General features: G+C 43.4%; 1 protein-coding gene across 2 annotated transcripts in view; it reads left to right on the top strand.

The window, feature by feature from the left end:
• Positions 1-19,249, top strand: part of LOC131682974 (tRNA-dihydrouridine(16/17) synthase [NAD(P)(+)]-like) — a 310,819-nt gene that overhangs the window by 33,674 nt on the left and 257,896 nt on the right. The window lies entirely within an intron of this gene.

The raw sequence follows: 19,249 nt of genomic DNA on the forward strand, positions 1-19,249 counted from the left end.
CATGCACATGAATCATTCTACTCATGACTAAAATATCACGAAAACGTGAATAGAAACCACAAACATCGCGACTAAGATCTTGAAATCACGAACTTTAATCCCGCTAACGTCATGAGAATTCACAAGATAATCGCAAATAAGCTCTTGAAATCATGACTGTCGACTGTGTATTCCCAAATCATGAACAAGAATCCCACAAAAACTAAACATGTCCTGGGAGCAACAACAGTAACCCAACCAAACATACTAATGTAAGTCCCTGTATATATTCGGGGTGAACTCAAATAGTTTCATGAATACGAGGTTTATTATTCATAACTTCAGTAACTTGGTCACGGTTTTCATACACCGTTCAGTTCACGAAATCGTGGATGTGTTCATGAACGGATTTTTTTTTTCGTGTGAAGAGAAATACAGATAACATATTGATTTTTCGTATTTCCCGAGATTCCCGGGCATTCGTATTTCGTCGCTCTTGAAATTTGTGTTCTTCTAAACAAATTCAACCGAAAAACTTCGATCTGCTAACATTTAAAGCCGGCAGCAATGGACTAGTTTGAAGAATAGTTTGATTGTGTAACTAAGCGCATTTGTAATCAGATAAATGACAAAGTTTACACGCGGAACAAACCTCAAGTGCAGTGAAGATGTTTCATATAATTTTATTTGAAAATTGAAAATCATCCCCTTGTGTTAATCAGGTTTTTGACTTAATTTTTCTATCCGCATAACCTGTAAATGGCGATTTCCTTTTAAAAAAATCCTATCACAAAAATTATATCACCAAAGTACCTCAAGCAAATTTATCGGATCCAGGTTAAGAATCGCTGGCTCAGTACAATGGCTTCGTCGCGTTTAATTTACAAGAAAAGGGAACACCTCAAAACATATTGTATTAGTGCTTCGCCACGTAGCTCTTCCCAATCGAGGGCAGGCTGTTCGGCAGAGTGGAATGCAAAGGAGCATAAACTTCACGGCTTATGTGTTTGAAATGCAATTTGTGAAGCGCTCTCGTGGGAGCTATTTGTCGTCACTTTCGCGAGTTTCATTTGCTATCGTAGCTGGGTATCTGCTTCCCTGCTGCGATTGCAACTTACTACTTCTAGAAGATGTAGGTACAATATACGTCATCATCAAGAAAGTTTGGTTCGGATTTTCCTTGCACCGATGGGGACTTGTTACTTGTTACCATGGTGAAGAAGTAACAAGGGGAGTTGAAATTAGTTTTTTTTAATTCTAGAGGGAACGTGAACGAGCACGAATAATATTTTTAATATTTACGAAAGTAGCATTCAACTTATACTATTTTCCATTTCTATTTCCCGTTTAGACGTAAACTCATACTAAATTGGTTATTTTAGCTAATCAGTTTTCTGAAAACTTTAACCTGCAAATCCGAATGCTACAGTACTCCGTAGTAACAAGTTATTCAATTTAACCAAACTGCTATGAATATTTTACGCAGCAGGGCGCTCGATTAATTTAAATATTTCACAGTAATTAAAAATAAACTGTTCAAATGGGTACTCTGTTACTGTAGCACCGGTGAATATTTGCTTATCGTAGTCTTGTAGGTAACTGTTTACTGCCCCAAACAACTCATACAGCCGCATCGGGCAACCAGACTTGTTACTGGTTGCTACCACGCACAATGTCTGTGGATGTCACCATAGAAGCGACAAGTTGTAGGTCCTATTGAATCTTGCGGTACGATTTTCCCTGAGGTGTACTGAGTTTGTTTACGATTGAACCCATTTACCCGCTGTCATGCGCATTAATAAGATGGGGAGAGTTGAAAGGACTCATTGAGTGCTGCGAGGTCACTCATCTAGAACAGGGTGGTATTTTGTATTCATACATTGGACAGAATATTATGCAGTAACTAGTTAGTGGTAGATGATTTGGTTTTAGGATCAAATCTAGTATTTAAATTTTTTTAGATATCACAAGGCTGGCGTTCATGTTAAAGTTTGTTTTTTGCCAATGGCTTCGTTTGCAAGTTGATCGATTTACCCAGAATTTCATCAGCAAAGTGTTCAAAGATAAGTTTATTAGCTTTCGCTGATCGTACGGTCGGAGTCATGAGGACGTCGGTTAGCTGATTACTGATGTTTTGTGAAACATTCGGCCAATGCGAATTATGGTCGGATGCTTATTTACCAGGCATTTGAAAGGCAATAGACGACTAACTCGAACAAATGTTGGCAGCACCCTCTCAGATTTTCATTAAACTTTCTGTACATGAAGACTTTGTCACAAAAAGCCACTTTGCATACTTTGTTTTTCCAAAAATGATCTAAACTGTCTTTTCAAAAGGGTCAAACTTTTTTACCAATTTTTTTCAAATGGCTATAGTCTAAAATTGACAAATCCTTCAAAAAAATTTGTGGGAGTGACTTTGACAAACTTAGTCAAATTTTTGAATAAAAATTTAGAAAAAAATTCTTAATCGACTTCTACACTGAAAAAAATCGATTTTAAAAATTTAAAGTCGATTTGCTAAAAAAACCATCTTTGATTTGGATGAAAATTTGTTTCAATATAGGTAATTATGTTCCCTACCTACCGTCAAAAATTCAAGTTGGGCATTTTCAAGGAAAAAAAATTATTTGAAACCTTATTTTTTGTTGCTACATGCAAAAAGTATTAGTAACGCATTTGGTATATATTCATAACAAACTTGAATGAAGACTAGAAGACTGAAAGATTGGAAGATTGGAAGATTGGAAGACTGGAAGACTGGAAGACTGAAAGACTGAGACTGAAAAAATGGAAGACTGTTCATCTCAAAAATGATAAATTTTATGAAACAATTGACAAACTTTTCTAAAATGTATTTTATGTCTGATGGAGCAGCAGCACAAAACAAAAATAAGAAAAACTTCGCAAGCTTGTGTTGATTCCAATCAAAGTACGAATTAAGCGCAGAATTTTTTGCAACATCCCATGGAAAAGGACCCTGTGATGCTATTTGTGGCACTCTCAAGCGAATGGCAAAAAGAGCCAGTCGCGATTATGGAAATACCATAACAGTTACGTGAGAGTTATATAACTGGGCAGTTGAACAAACTTATAAAAATACCATTAAATTAAATTTCTGCTCCATATCCACTGAACAGTGCAACAAAAATGTCAGAAGAACTCGAGGAACTGTATAATAACGCCTAAACGATATCTGACACTCAGAAATTCCACAGTTTTGTGCCTATTCCTGGTGGCAAAGTAGAGGCGTTCAGTAATTCAGAAGATGAACCAACAATATTTTCCTTATATAGAAATAATACAAAATAGCATGCATGAAGATAGTTTTAAGACAAATGTTATTTATAAATATAAATAAATAATTATGTAAAATTCAATACATAATGTTGTGGTGGTTATTTCTTTGTTTCCCAGATCCTTCCTCAGAACTAAACAAGATGGAATATTTGTTGAATGACATGAACTTCAAAAGTTTGACCCTTTTCAAAAGACAGTATAGATCATTTTTGGAAAAACAATGTATGCAAAGTGGCTTTTTGTGACAAATTTTTCATGTACAGAAAGTTTCATTTAAATATGAAAGATAGCCATAAATCCAGTTCATTTAACATTGAAAAAGTCTATGCTGAAATGAAAATGGTTCACTATACTATATTTCTCCTTAGCGGAGAAAAATAAGGTAAAAGCTGTTTACTCCACTAAGGAGAAAATTGCTTAAAACCAGCTTTGCGCGTTGAGCGCACAAGATTATCTTGCGGGATATCACGCAGGATTAGGGGTTTGCCCAAAAACACAAATTGTGTTTTTGAGCAAACCCCTTTATTTAACGTCACGTGAATAAAAACAGATAAAAAATAATGAATATGTGTTTTCATGTTGGTGCTAGCGTCAATCCGGCGCTAGTTTAGTCCTGTCACTCAGTAAATGTCGGATTCTGATGAGACGAAGTAGAAATTCAAATTCCATAACTGATTTAGCTTTAGGTTTTGTGCCGTTTACGCGCAGCTCAGCTAGCAGAAATTGAATTTTTAGCTACTATTTTACCAACTAGTTCATATGTTACTATGTTTTAATCGCCGCAAGGTTCTACTGTATCGATTTTGTTGGTATTAATTGCTATCAGCCATTCGTGTGTGCGGAACAAAAAAATCAACAAGTAGTTCAATCACAATAGGATCGGTGCGGAGCCGATAGATTGGTGTCGATAGAATGTATACGTTACGGCTACACGAAGATGAGTTATGTTCTATCAATGACCATGCGGTAGACTTGGGTGCAATGCCCAACTCCTACTTAGCAGAAGGCAAAAGACTCTTCCCATTTCCTTTCGATTATGTCCATATGAGCCTGCCTAGTCCTAGTTTTCCGTTCTAAGTTTATAACTGCTTCGCTCTAGAATACGTATCCATCTTTCAATTTTATTGCTTTCGTTTCTCTTAGTCTCAAATTTGCCGAGAATAGTCAACAAAATCGATACAGTAGAACCACGCGTTTATACATCCTGTATGAGGCTTACTTGGGTGCTCTCTCTGTCACCCCTTGATTCACTCTCTAACACTCCACATGAGGCTTACTTTTGTGCTCACCTTTTTCATACCTTGCTAGGCTTACTTTTGTGCTCGCCTCGAACACACGCTATCACCTGATTCACTCTCAATCATATTTACCACTCTATTACACCCCTGTCGCTCCCCCTGGCATCCCATGTGGGACTTTTTTCTTAGGTCCCACTTCTGACATACCATGTGAGGCTGACTTTTGTGCTCACCCTTCACTCCTCTGCCACGCCACGAGGTATCGATAGCTAAGTCCCAACATACTACGCTTCGACCCTCCCATCTTGACATGAGGCAGTCCATATATACGCCTATACACTCGCTCTTCTGCCTTGCTTCGGGGTGGCTGGGTTTCCCCTTTGCTCGGTTGCCAGTCGCTGCGCCAAACCTGCCTCAGCATGGACAGACCATTCACTCACTTTTTTGCGCTCGGCCTTTTTCGCTCCAACTAACCAATCACTAGTTAGCCGTGTCCGTCGTCTGTTGCTCGGTTCGCCAAATTACCTGTAGCCTACAGGCAATCTGGGTGGTAGCAGCCGAGACTGGGTGGTAGCAGCCGACGTCAAGCATTGCTCTTTTTTCGACGTCGAACCGAGGACATACGAACAATATGTGTTCGGCAGTTTCGTCTACACCTGGGCAGTCCGGGCAGGCTGGGACCTCCGCGTGCCCGAACCTGGGGAGGTACTGTCGGAAACAGCCATAGCCTGACAGGAATTGTGTCAGATGGAAGTGAACTTCCCCATGGGGTCTTCCCACCCAGCTCGATATGTTAGGTATCAGCCGGTGGGTCCACCTACCTTTCGAGGATTTATCCCACTCACGCTGCCATCTGGCGACCGAGGTCACCCTGGTGCGCTCGCGGGCTCCTCTATTTCCACGTAGCTCGAAGCACTCCTCATCTTCCCGAATGACCAGCCCGACTGGCATCATACTCGCTATCACACAGGATGCATCGTGTGATACCGTGCGGTAGGCAGATATCACTCTGAGGCACATCACGCGGTAGGTGCTCTCCAGTTTCTGTAGGTAACTGGTTACCCTCAGTGCTCTTGACCATGACGGGCCACCGTACCTGAGGATAGATACGGCAACTCCTGCCAGTAACCTACGTCTACTGGCGCACACCTTTGAGCTGTTGGACATCATCCTCGATAGAGCCGCAACAGCAGTCTACGCTCTCTTGCATGTATAGTCTACGTGGCTGCCGAAGGTCAGCTTGTCATCTATAATGACTCCGAGAGACTTCAGACTTCGCTGTGAGGTGATCGCGACTTCTCCCACATGGATAACTGCATGTTGTGCCGACTTGCGGTTGTTGACGATAACTAGCTCCGTCTTATGATGAGCGAGCTCCAGGCCGCTGGCGCTCATCCATTCCTCCACCGTGTTGATCGCGTGTTCTGCTGTTAGTTCTACCTCAGGGATTGACTCCCCGTAGACCTCTAAGATTAAGTCGTCGGCAAAGCCAACGATCTTGACCCCAGGAGGGAACTTCAGTCTCAGAACCCCGTTATACATGAGGTTCCATAGCACCGGGCCTAGGATCGAGCCCTGCGGGACTCCGGCAGTAATCGGAACCCTTTTCTGACCGGCATCGGTCTCGTATAGCAGTACGCGGTTCTGGAAGTAACTTTCCAGGATCCGGTACAGACCCACTGGTAGGCTAAGCCGGTGTAACGAGAGCGCGTTGGCATCCCAGCTTGCGCTGTTGAATGCGTTCTTCACGTCAAGTGTCACTAATGCAAAGTATCGAATGCCTCGCCTTTTTCGTTGGATTGCTATCTCGGCAGTCTTCATCACTGAGCTGATAGCGTCCACTGTGGACTTGCCCTTCCGAAAGCCAAACTGGTTGCTTGACAGGCCGTCCGTACCTTCTGCGTACGGGGTTAGCCTGTTGAGGATAATCCTCTCAAGCAATTTGCTAGTCGTGTCGATCAGACAGATTGGTCTGTACGCCGATGGGTCGCCTGGCGGCTTCCCGGGCTTCGGCAACAGTACAAATTTCTGCCTTTTCCATCTATCGGGGAAACGGCACTCATCAAGGCATCTCTGCATAGCTAGCCTGAGCATGTTCGGGTTCGCTATGATCGCTGCCTTGAGAGCGCCTTGTTAAGGGCCAATTTCGCAGCTCGAAACATTTCACGGCGGTTCTCTCTTGCATCCTCGGTGCGAGCTCTTTGCATCCTACGTCTAGCTCTGAGGCAGGATGATCGTAGAACTGCAATCTCGGCACTCCACCAGTATACCGGGCATCTGCCGTTTCTTGGCTGGGTTTTCCTCGGCATAGTGGCGTCGCATGCGCGTGATGGAACGGCTACCAGCGCATCCCCGCTTAGACTGTCGGTGTTGGCTTCCAGTCCCAGGGCCGCGGTGAAAGCTTCGCTGTCGAAGTGATTGGGCTTCTACCCGCGTACCTGACAGGGATTTTCCGCCCTCGGATGCTGCACAACATAGTTGATCCTAAAGCGGATTGCTAAATGATCGCTATGGGTGTAGCCTTCGTCTACACCCATAGCGGAACCAGACTCGAGTTGGCAAATGTTACGTCAATCCACGCCTCCACCCCGTTTCTACGGAATGTACTAGCGAAGCCATTGTTCGCTAGCACAGTATCGAGTTTCGCAAGCGCTTCCATTAGCGCTTGGCCTCTGCTATTTGTACAGCGGCTGCCCCACTCCACTGCCCAAGCGTTAAAGTCTCGCGCTATGACTACCGGTTTCCGGCCCACTAGGTCTGACGAGAGTCTGTCGATCATCTGGTTGAACTGTTCTATTGGCCACCTTGGTGGAGCATAGCAGCTGCAATAGAACACACCATTGATCTTGGCAATCGCAACACCCTTGGCGGAGGAGTGTATTACCTCTTGAACCGGGAACCGTCCCGTTGTACAGATTGCCACCATCCTAGGCCCGTCCGACACCCAATTGCCGTTGCCCGCAGGGATGTTGTACGAGTCTGATAGGAGGGCAACATCTGTCCTCGACTCCGAGACCGACTGCCACAACAGCTGTTGGGCAGCTGCACAATGGTTAAGATTTAGCTGTGTGACGTTCACGGCTTCTTCTTATTTGCCTCACCGAAGGGACACGAAGGTCCACTCATAGCATGATTACGGGATTGCTTCTTAGCCTTCTCCTCGCCGCAGCGACGACATAGTTTGCTCCTGTCTGTGCCCTTACATTCGTAAGATTTATGGCCGGACTCAAGGTACCGATAGCACCTATCCACTGAAGGCGGCTGGGGTATGCTAATTGGGCATACCGACCAGCCGATCTTCAGTTTACCTTTCACGGTAACCTTTCTGGCATCCGCCTTCAGTAGCCTGAGGTAGCCTTCTTGGGTGCCGGAGGGTCCCCCTCTCAAACGCACAGAGGCCCGCTCGATTGTCACGTCGCATTGCTCCTTTACGGCTGCGACGACATCGTCTGCGGTCGTGAACTCGTCCAGATGCTTGCACTGGAGAGTCATTTCCGCCCCTAACGACCGGACCTGGGCGCCTTCATACTGGACCTCTTGGGCCAAGGCCTTATACACCGCACTAGATTGTGCGCCTCGCTTCAGCACCAAAAGCATTTCGCCTGTGTTGGTGCGTCTCACGCTACGCACGTCTTGCCCGAGGGCCGAGAGGCTTTCGTCCGCCCTCATCGACTTTAGAACGTCGGCGTATTTGTCTTTGTCGGTTTTTAACCACAAGGTCTCGCCTCTGTCCTTGGCCTTCTTCGCGGGCCATCCGGTGTCCGGTGTCGGCTTCTTCTTGGTAACCAGCGTCCACGGGTTTACGTCCCCCTGCCCCGGTTGCACCGAGTTGCTGGTACCTTCTCTCTGCCCAGCGGGGTCATTCTCGCCCCGGTTTACCTCCACCAAACGGCGTTTGGCCGTGACGGTTACACGCCGTGTGGTGTTGGTTTTTTCACCCTCGCCTGGTGGCCTCCTAGGGCGCTAAGCGTTCGACGCCGTCTTGCGCTTCTCCTTGCCTTTGCCCTTCGAGGGGAACTCAGCCGCCGCTTCGAGCGACATGGCTGCTCCCTCTTGGAGGCCACTGTCTGGGTTCCTCTGTCGGACTTCTCCCGACATTCCACCCTCTTGGCGTAAGCCTGCTGTTCCTGTCTTGCGACACGAACAGCCTTCCGGAGCATCAGCAGGCTCTGTTTGAGCTCCTTGCTAATATTTTGTTTCGCGCTAGTGGACTCGATTATTGCATCAAGCTGCTCCACCACTTTGCGCATCGCGGATAGTGGCCCATCCAGCGCGTTGGTAGGGTTTTTTCTACCACTGCTGGGGGGTGACTGGTGCTATCGGATACAGCACTCGTCGCTCCACTACTCTCCCCCTTGGGGGGAGACCTCGCCAAACCACCTCTAGCAAAGGGGTTCGGCACCTCCGTTTTTTGGTTTTTGTTTTTGTGCACTTCATTCATGTTGATTCCCACGAGTTGCGCGAGGAAGAAAGGTCCGCCACGCCAGAGCTCCGCAGTAACGTGGTAAGGGACGCTTACTGTGGGGGTTGCCCAGGTACGCCACAGGCTCTGTTAACGATCGAGCATCTTTTTCACCCCCTCAATCACTCATCCCTCGGCACGGGTCGCTTCACGCCTTGGAATTGGGGTTATGACCTATTTTGCTTTACGTGGTGACCGCGGCCCAGATCATCACAACCATTCTCCTTTACCAGAGCTTTGGACCTGTAGCTCTGGTTCTCAATAGTTGTTATTACAGACATGCTACTATTGAGATCCGTCATTCGCTGGCGGAGTTAAGAACTTGATTGTAGCGGCTGCGGCGTGGCAAGGTGCCCCGTCTTGTTGAAAGTAGAAGTTTTTCAGACCTTTTTTCTGCATGTGTAGACAGACAAAGTGCGCCAAAATCCAACTGGAGCGTGCGCCGTCTCCCTCTTTGAAAAAAATAAGGACCGAAGATTGTTTTGGAGCACACTCCGGCCCAAACAGTTACTTTCTGGTCGTGCAGTGGTGTTTGATGTATAACGTGTGGGTTCTGTTTTCCCTAAATTCGACACTTTTGTTTATTTACTCCGACGTAAAGGGTGAAGTGAGCTTCGTCCGCCATTAAAATATTTTTTTCACTTTCGAACGATCGTTTTCAATGAAAAGCGCTGCGATTTCTGCGCGTTCTTGCGATGTAAATCGACTGGCCTTATTACTGTTAGCGAAGGGCCAAAATAGCGTTGGGCTGACCCGTGAACAGAAACGTTTACGCGCATTCCGCGGGAAACAGAGAATCTCTTTCCAACAATAACATCCAGAAACATAATAAAGAATTTTGTAATACCAGCTTGAACGCGCCTAATTGTTTGTTAGAAAGGCGCGTCTCACTCATTTGAGACCTTCAGGGGGAACGGGAGGTTTCTTGCAAATGGTTCAGGTTGGCAATCCACTTCATCATCCATTTATATTTCGCTCTATCTGGTACTCAAACAATTACCTCACAAAGTACACAAAATGTCGAATTGCTTAGTACCAGGATATATTGTGTTAATACGTCGTTTGACCTCAACCTGATAAAGACACATTCCAGCGTTAGGGGACAACGTTTGCACGCATTATGAAACTGTTAACAGCTTGTCGTTTGAAAAATCCTGCGATGTACGCTCAAAACAATCGATTGAATACTTTAGAAGTACTAACACAACGTTAATGTTATGGGTTCGATATTTTTCAGGTTGTCATTTCATTCTGAGAGGTGAAAATGTCGCGTTAGGGGACAACAGAGCAAAATATTGATTTTCCAACCTACACTTGTATTTATCAAAAAACCTGCTCTATCTCAAGTTATGATTGCGGAAATTAATCAAAATGCAGCCGTTTTACGCGATTTTTGGAAAAGAAGGGAAAGACGCAGCTTTTGGAAAATTTAGATATGTTTCAGTATAAAAAAAATGTTAAAAATCTGCACACAATTGCGGTCTTATGGGTCAGCTGGCCGGCTTGTCACTGTATTATTTAAATGATAGAAAACTAGACAATTTCGTGAAATTGAATCTTTTATTTGCGAGTTCTGAGAAATGCGTATCCTCGATAAAATTTTGACTTTAACGTGCTATAAAAACATTAAAAAGCTGTGTTAAACTACGATGTTTGGTTCATGTAGAAGAAAGTCAATTTCGAAACCGTGGTTTGTGCCAAGTGGTCAATAATTATAAACTGTGAAGTCCCGTTCCATTTTTTTTTTCAAAAACTTCTCCTCGGTGATTTAGTTGGAACCGTAAATCTCCGCCATCTTTTTATTTGTTCTGCTCCCAAGCCCAATACGTTGGAAAAATTCGATCAAAAATGTCCATTTTCACTTAAAAGATGCAAATTTTCAAAACATTCACAAAACTTTGGTTTTAAACTGTGAAGTCCCGTTCCATTTTTTTCAAAAATTTCTGCACGGTGATTTGGTTGGAACCCCAAATCCCTGCCATCTTTTTATTTGTGCTGCTACCAAGCCTAGTTCGATGGGAATTTTTTTTCAATCGTAGGGCATTACAGTAAAATTTTCGATTCATTATTTCAAAAATTTCCAAGTCCTTGGATCTAAAATAATTTTATAATTTGTTTTCAGCGGTTTTTGTTTGTTTTGAGACTAGATGCTGATGTTTCATGCTATTTTTAGACATATTTCGACAATTTTTTTTTCGATTTTCGACATTTGGATTTTTTCTTATATTATGAAAACAATATTCAAACGCCGAACCCCCTTAATGATGATTGCGCTAAAAACTTGCATAGATTACTTTTTCGATGTAATAAGCATTTTATGTAAGACTTTATGCGAAAATTTAAGATGACCATTTTTATTGATATCTTGCTTCTTGAACACCCGTAGTTCTCCATACAAACTTTGGGTTTGGTTTTAAACTGTGAAGCCCGGCTCCAATTTTTTTCAAAAATTTCTTCAGCAGGGCACAGTGGGGCCGAGCCGGTCAAAACCTCCAAAAATTTTTGTCGATTTTCATACCTTTTATATTTTTTTTTTCTAAATGTACATTACCTAAAGCTGTCTTCGCCAAATTTTTGAGTCAATCGATTGAAAAATATAAGTGCTACATTTTTTTGAACCGTGCAAGGTTTTGAAAATCTGCAAGAATTTGAGTGACAAGAAGCTTTTGTTCATTCCAATTCATCTCGTTTTAATAGGCACTACAATGATAATTTAACAACACATATAGACGTTTCTAATAGAAAATCATCTCAGGAATTCAATGGTGTATTTCGATATGAGAAATAATGAGTATTTATAAAGTTACCAATAAAATCAATATAACTATGTTGTTTAACGCTGACTTATTTACATTCAGAGTGTCATCTCTTTATCGGTAAAAGCGTATTGAAGGATCTCATCTAGTACAACTAACGTAGAATTTCATCTAGTTTTCAAAAATCATAGTGTCATCTTGCGCTGTTTTGCGCCGAAGGTTTTTTTTTTTTTTATTCAATTCGTTTATTTGATAGGCACAAATGCGTTAGCTTGGCGGTGCCAAATTCTTTTGTTTTTACATTTTGGATATCTTAAAACTAGGAGGTTACAATGTTGAGATATTTTTTTTATACAAGAAAAAAAAAAGTTTACAGCTATCTTAAGACTAGAAATAAGATTCAATATACAAGAGAGGGCCAAAAGATTTTTTTATGAAAAATTTTAAAACAAGGGATTCAGTTTGATATACAAGAGGGGGAGTAATAGTATTTTACGAAATATTTTACAGTTATCTTAAAACTAACAAAAGGTGGAACAAATATTTATGAGAAATTTCACAGATATCTTAAAACTAGGGATACAATTCTATTTACAAGATGGAGGACAAGAGCTTCAATAAAGAGTAAAAATTACAGCTATCTTTAAACTAGGAATACAGAAATCAAATTTGATTTTTTAACGAAGACTTATGCTTGGTCAAGATATTTCAGAGGGGGGCCTATTTCCACATCAGTGTAGCAGCAGGTGTATCGAGGACAGGGGAGAGAAGACGTATATGGTGACAGGGAAAGAAGAGCAAAACTTGCAACTATCGCGCAAACGGGAGATCAGCGAAACAAATTTGCGCCTCAGTCTAGTAAGTCATCGAGTACCGGGTTGGCGGATGGTATTATTCGGACCCGCGGGGAATCCTTAAAAAGTCATCGGACATCAAGTCGCTCTCGCTTCAGTTTCCTTCTATGCAGGCGTAGTGGTAAAGGCGACGGCGGTTACATAGTGGCACTCTGCAGCTGATCGGTTCCACAAGCAAGAGGAAATTTCTAAAAACAAGAAATAAAAGAGAGGGGCTAAATTGGGATATTTATCGTTTTAATGAAATTGTAAATAAGGGACATATAGGGGAGATCGCGATTTGCTAGCATATCCCGGACTGGGACATTGGGTGGTCTACCTCGGGCCCGAAGGGAATCCTTTAACAGAGACCTGGCGTCACAATACTCGGCACAAACCCAGACAACGTGGTCGATGTCGTGATAACCCTCGTCACAAGCGCACAGACTACTCTCCGCAAGCCCAATACGCCGCAAATGTGCATGCAACGTGTAGTGGTTAGACATGAGCCGGGACATTACACGAATAAAATCCCGACCCACATCCATCCCCCTGAACCAAGGCTTCGTTGATACCTTCGGGATAATGGAATGTAGCCATCGTCCAAGTTCACCATTGCTCCATGAGGTTTGCCAACTGTTGAGTGTCCTCTGACGACAAATACTAAAAAATTCGTTGAAGCAGATTGGTCTTTCGTATATGTCACCATTTAATGCGCCCACCTTTGCTAATGAGTCGGCCTTTTCATTGCCCGGGATAGAGCAATGAGAGGGGACCCAAACAAAGGTAATCTGGTAAGATTTTTCAGATAACGTATACAAGGACTCCCGTATCTTCCCCAGAAAATACGGGAATTGTTTTTTGGGCTTCATCGCACGAAGAGCCTCGATAGAGCTGAGGCTGTCCGAGATGATGAAGTAGTGATCTGTGGGCAGAGTGTCGATGATCCCAAGGGTGTACTGAATAGCAGCTAATTCTGCGACGTAAACTGAAGCGGGATCATTGAGCTTGAATGAAGCGGTGATAGTATTATTGAAGATACCGAAGCCAGTGGACCCATCGAGATTCGATCCGTCAGTGTAGAACATTTTGTCACAGTCGACTTCACGGAATTTATTATAAAATATATTGGGGATCACTTGTGGGAGTATATGGTCCGGTATTCCACGAATCTCTTCCTTCATGGATGTGTCGAAGAATACAGTAGAATCAGAAGTATCTAGAAAACGGGCATGGTTGGGATTATACGAAGAAGGATTGATGCTCTGTGCCATGTAGTCGAAGTACAAGGACATAAAACGGGTTTGAGAATTAAGCTCGACGAGTCTTTCGAAGTTTTCAATCACCAACGGGTTCAAGATATCGCATCGAATGAGCAATCGATATGAGAGTTCCCAAAATCGATTTTTCAACGGGAGAACGCCCGACAGCACTTCAAGACTCATCGTATGGGTCGACTGCATGCACCCTAAGGCGATACGCAAACAACGATACTGAATTCTTTCGAGTTTGATGAAATGTATGTTCGCCGCGGAGCGAAAGCAGAAGCATCCGTATTCCATTACCGACAGTATCGTTGTTTGATACAACCTAATTAGGTCTCCTGGGTGGGCACCCCACCATGTTCCAGTTATTGTCCGGAGAAAATTGATCCTTTGTTGGCATTTTTGTTTCAGATACCTAATGTGACATCCCCAGGTACCTTTCGAGTCGAACCAGACCCCGAGATATTTAAATGTGAACAACTGATTGATCGTTACACCCATGAGTAGAAGCTGGAGTTGCGCCGGCTCACGCTTCCTAGAAAAGACGACCAGCTCAGTTTTCTCCGTGGAGAACTCGATACCCAGCTGAAGAGCCCAAGCAGACAAATTGTCCAAAGTATCTTGTAATGGTTCTTGCAAATCGGCAGCTTTGGGCCCTGTAACAGAGACCACCCCGTCGTCTGCAAGTTGCCTTAGCGTGCATGAATTGGCAAGACAATCGTCAATGTCATTCACGTAAAAATTGTAGAGTAGGGGACTTAGACATGAGCCCTGGGGAAGACCCATGTAGCTAAATCGCGATGTTGTTAAGTCGCCATGCGAAAAATGCATATGCTTCTCAGACAACAGGTTTAGCAAAAAGTTATTTAAAATCGGCGAAAGACCATGCTGATGCAGCTTCTCTGAAAGAACATTGATAGAAACTGAGTCAAAAGCCCCCTTAATATCCAAGAAGACTGATGCCATCTGCTCTTTGTTAGCATAGGCCATTTGGATTTCTGTAGAAAGCAACGCAAGGCAATCGTTCGTCCCTTTGCCTTTGCGGAAGCCAAATTGTGTATCTGACAGTAAGCCATTTGCTTCGACCCAATTGTCGAGGCGAAACAAGATCATTTTCTCGAACAACTTCCGGATACAGGAAAGCATTGCAATCGGTCGGTACGAGTTGTGGTCGGAGGCTGGTTTTCCCGGTTTTGCGATGGCGATGACCTTCACTTGCCTCCAGTCGTGAGGAACAATGTTACCCTCAAGGAACTTGTTAAATAAATTCAGCAAACGCCTTTTAGCAGAATCAGGCAGATTCTTCAACAAGTTGAATTTGATTCTGTCTAACCCCGGGGCGTTATTGTTGCACGATAAGAGGGCAAGTGAGAACTCCACCATCGAAAACGGTGTTTCGTTCGCGGTATCGTGAGGAGACGCGGCGTGGTATGTTTTCTGTACCGGGACAGAGTCTGGACAGATCTTCTTGGCGAAGGCGAATATCCAGCGGTTTGAATATTCCACGTTCTCGTTAATACTATTTCGGTTACGCATACGTCGAGCCGTACCCCAAAGAGTGCTCATCGCTGTTTCTCTCGTTAACCCGTCGACGAACCGGCGCCAATAACTGCGTTTCTTGGCTTTCATCAAACACTTCATTCGCTTTTCTAGCGACGCGTACTGTCGATAGCTATCGGGTAACCCGTCGTCCCGAAAGGTTTTATACGCAGTGGACTTTTCCGCGTACAGTTTTGAGCACTCTTTGTCCCACCACAGGGTGGGAGATCGTCCGTGGGTGTTCGCGCCCGGTACTGGTTTAGTCTGAGCTTGATTCGCACTGTCGAGAATCAAGCCAGCCAAAAACCTGTACTCTTCCTCCGGAGGAAGTTCTTGAATGGATTCGATTTTAGCGGATATCGCGGTCGCGTAACTCTTCCAATCAATGTTCCGTGTGAGGTCATATGAGACATTGATTGTTTCTGATGGTCTTGAACCGTTGGCAATTGAAATTACGATAGGCAAATGGTCGCTACCGTGGGGATCAGGGATCACCTTCCACGTGCAATCTAACTGTAGCGAAGTCGAGCATAGAGATAAATCCAACGCGCTTGCGCGTGTTGGTGGTGTAGGAATCCGTGTCATTTCTCCCGTGTTTAAGATGGTCATGTTGAAATTGTCGCAAAGATCTTGGATTAATGTTGATCTGTTATCATCGTGAAGACCACCCCATACCGTACCGTGCGAGTTAAAGTCTCCTAGAACTAGCCGCGGTGCCGGTAGGAATTCCGTGATATTACAAAGCGTTCGGTTCCCTACCGACGCTCTAGGGGGAATGTAGATGGAAGCAATGCTAAGGTATTTGCTTTTGATCCTTATTTCACAAGCGACAACTTCAATGCCTGGTGTCGAAGGGAGGTTAATTCGGTTGAAAGAATAGCACTTTTTGATCCCCAAAAGTACTCCTCCATAGGGGTTTTCTCGATCCAGACGAATTATATTAAAGTCGTGGAAGTTGAGATTTATATCGGAAGTTAGCCAAGTTTCACATAATGCGAAAACATCACATTTTAAACTATTTAGTAAAAATTTAAAGGAATCAATTTTCGGGAGGATACTTCTGCTGTTCCACTGTAGAACAGTGATCGAATCAGTGACCTCGTTCGATGACTTAGCCATCGAAGGATACGATCGCTGCAAGGAGGGGCCATTTAGTAGTCAACTGCTTCAAAAATGTTTGCACTATAGGGAGAAAACGTATCAGAAGGCTTTTAAGAGGATCGGTAACATTGAAAGCTGTGAAAATTAAGTCCACGATGTCAGAAAATTTCATTAGTCCATTACTGGACTGAGTGTCTGTTTGAAAAAGAGGGACACTTGGGGTTTCTGGTGTCCCTGGAAGTGGTGGGTACTCCTTGTTTGAATTAAAATTTCCAAATCCAGGAGCAGATTGCTTCGGCATTAGTGCAGCACTTCCGTTGGATTTATTAGATGTGGTTGGCGCACTCTCAGAGGAGGACACCTTGGGACCCTTACGGGGCAGTCTAGGGGAGGCAGGATTTCTCCGCTTCCTGGACTCCCCCGGGTTAACAAAAGATGTTCCCTCTTGTGGATTATCAGATTCTTGCTCAACAGGAGCCAAAAGAGCAAAGGAGTTTTCGGAAAGGACAGATGGCGAAGCATTCTTTAACATTTCTGCATAAGAGCGCTTCGAGCGTTCCTTGAGGGAGCGCTTAATTTTATCCCCGCGCTGTTTGTACGCAGGGCATGATTTAAGAGCATGCGGAGGGCCCCCGCAGTAAACACACTTTTCAGTGTCTTTGTCACAAGAGTCATCCTCATGCTCTCCACCGCACTTGCCACATCGTTTTTTATTGCCACAAAAGGTGGCTGTGTGGCCCAACTGTTTGCAGTTGCTGCAGTTCATTACCCGCGGTACAAACAGGCGTACAGGCAGGCGAACCCTATCCAGAAGGACATAATTTGGAAGAGACGATCCGGCGAAAGTCACCCGAAGCGAGGCTGATGGTATATAGGATTCTTTATCTCCAGCGAGCGTGTGCAATTTCTTGCAGTCTAATATTTTCACCGGCTTTAGTAGGGGGTTTTTAAAACAGCCAGCCCCATACTTCAGCACGTCCTCGCATGTCAAACTCGCCTCGGTTATGACCCCGTCGACCTCTACATCTACACACGGTACATACACCCTATAATGCTGCGTAAAGCGGGTACAGGAAGCAATCCCGTTTGCCTGTGCGAGGTCGCTAACAACAATTTTTAACTTATTCGCGCGAACCTTTGTAATCTGGGTCACGGCCGAGTAATGCTCTGTCAGATCACGTGATATTTTCAAAATATCAAATGATTTATTGGTGGTCCGGAAGTAAACCACAAATGGCCCAGTCGAGTTCTCTGGGTATGCTTTTAGGCGAGGGGGTTTGGTAGGAGGCTTATCAGGGGATGTTTCATCATCCATATTATCATCGGTGGGCTGACCGTCGAGGGACATTTTAGCGCGAGATCAGCACTTCGCGCAAAGAACGATAAAAAGAGCAGTAACGGAATGTATCAAGGGCAAAACAGAAAATAATAGTAGAAGGGAAACAGGTACTTATCTTTTCGATGCCGATGACCTTTGCTGGGACTGGCTGACAATACCAGCACGACACACTTTGTTTTCGAAACAAAGGCCTAGCAATCACAACTGGCTTTGACACTGCACTGAGCACTGGACACAATAAAAACTGAGCCGGGGAAGGCAACTGCAAAAGCACTAGCACACGTCTTATCCGAGCGCAAGTCGAACAACGAATCATTGCGCCGAAGGTTGATATTTGGACATTTGTAAAATTAGTTTTTTTTCATGGAGACACATGGTATTTTTTGATTTCATAAAGTTTTGCATTATTATTCACCGGTGGTTTTTTTTCTGAATGCTGCTTGTAAATTCAAGGTTTGGGGCGATTTCCTTGATACAAATATAAGTATGCCTTAACCGTCTTGCAACTATGACTCGTGTTTCTACATTTTCACAGTTATCTGCAGTATAGAAAAATTCAAATAAATACAAGCGAACGAGGCAAACTAACTGCTACTATTATTATATCTTTCCATGAATCCTATTTATTTTGTACGTATTGGTCGTTAGCTTTACTGGTGACCGATGTAAGGTAAACACGTGAGTGTGGGAAGTGTTCTGTTTTACCTGCTTTTTAGTTATGGTCAGTAATGCAACATTTGTTTTCAAGTGCAAATTCCCTATTGAATCTATCAAAATCAACAATCAAATTCAAAATCTACCTCAATAATTCACTTCCAAATTGATGAGAGTTTCATGCAAAAACGCTCATACCTCTATTTCAAATCATACACATACATATGTTTTCGTACAAAAACCAAGTCAGTACCCACAAGGAGAGATATTCATATCATCATTGGAATTGAAAATCAATGGAAAAGTATTAAGCGGCTTAGCTGCAATATGCATCGTATGAGCAACTGTGAATAGAGCATAGTAGGGCATGATTTGAGATCTTCATCAAAATCAAATAAATCATCTTTTAATAGCTTTGGCGATAACTATGAATAAATAAACCAATAAAACAAAAAATTAAGGTATTCTATCAAACACCTTAAGATCTTTTATAACTATTCTAACTATTCTAAACTATTCTAAACGCATACGTTCATAAATTAGTACATGAAGATTATCTCTTAAAGAGCTATGAAGGGAAGATTTTTCCAATGATGGTATTCAGATTAGACTGAAGATCTATAAACAAATGTATAAAATTACATCATTTTTTATTCGCCAGATTTCGATAAATTGGAACCACTTTAGCTAAGTCGTTACTAAGGACTACCCTAGGAAATCAAAATGTTTCTGTTTACTTACGAAGTATCTGGTTTGAGAAGTTAATAAAATTCACTTTTTCGA

Source organism: Topomyia yanbarensis, chromosome 2, assembly GCF_030247195.1.
Source record: "Topomyia yanbarensis strain Yona2022 chromosome 2, ASM3024719v1, whole genome shotgun sequence".
Taxonomy (NCBI): Eukaryota; Metazoa; Arthropoda; class Insecta; order Diptera; family Culicidae; genus Topomyia; species Topomyia yanbarensis.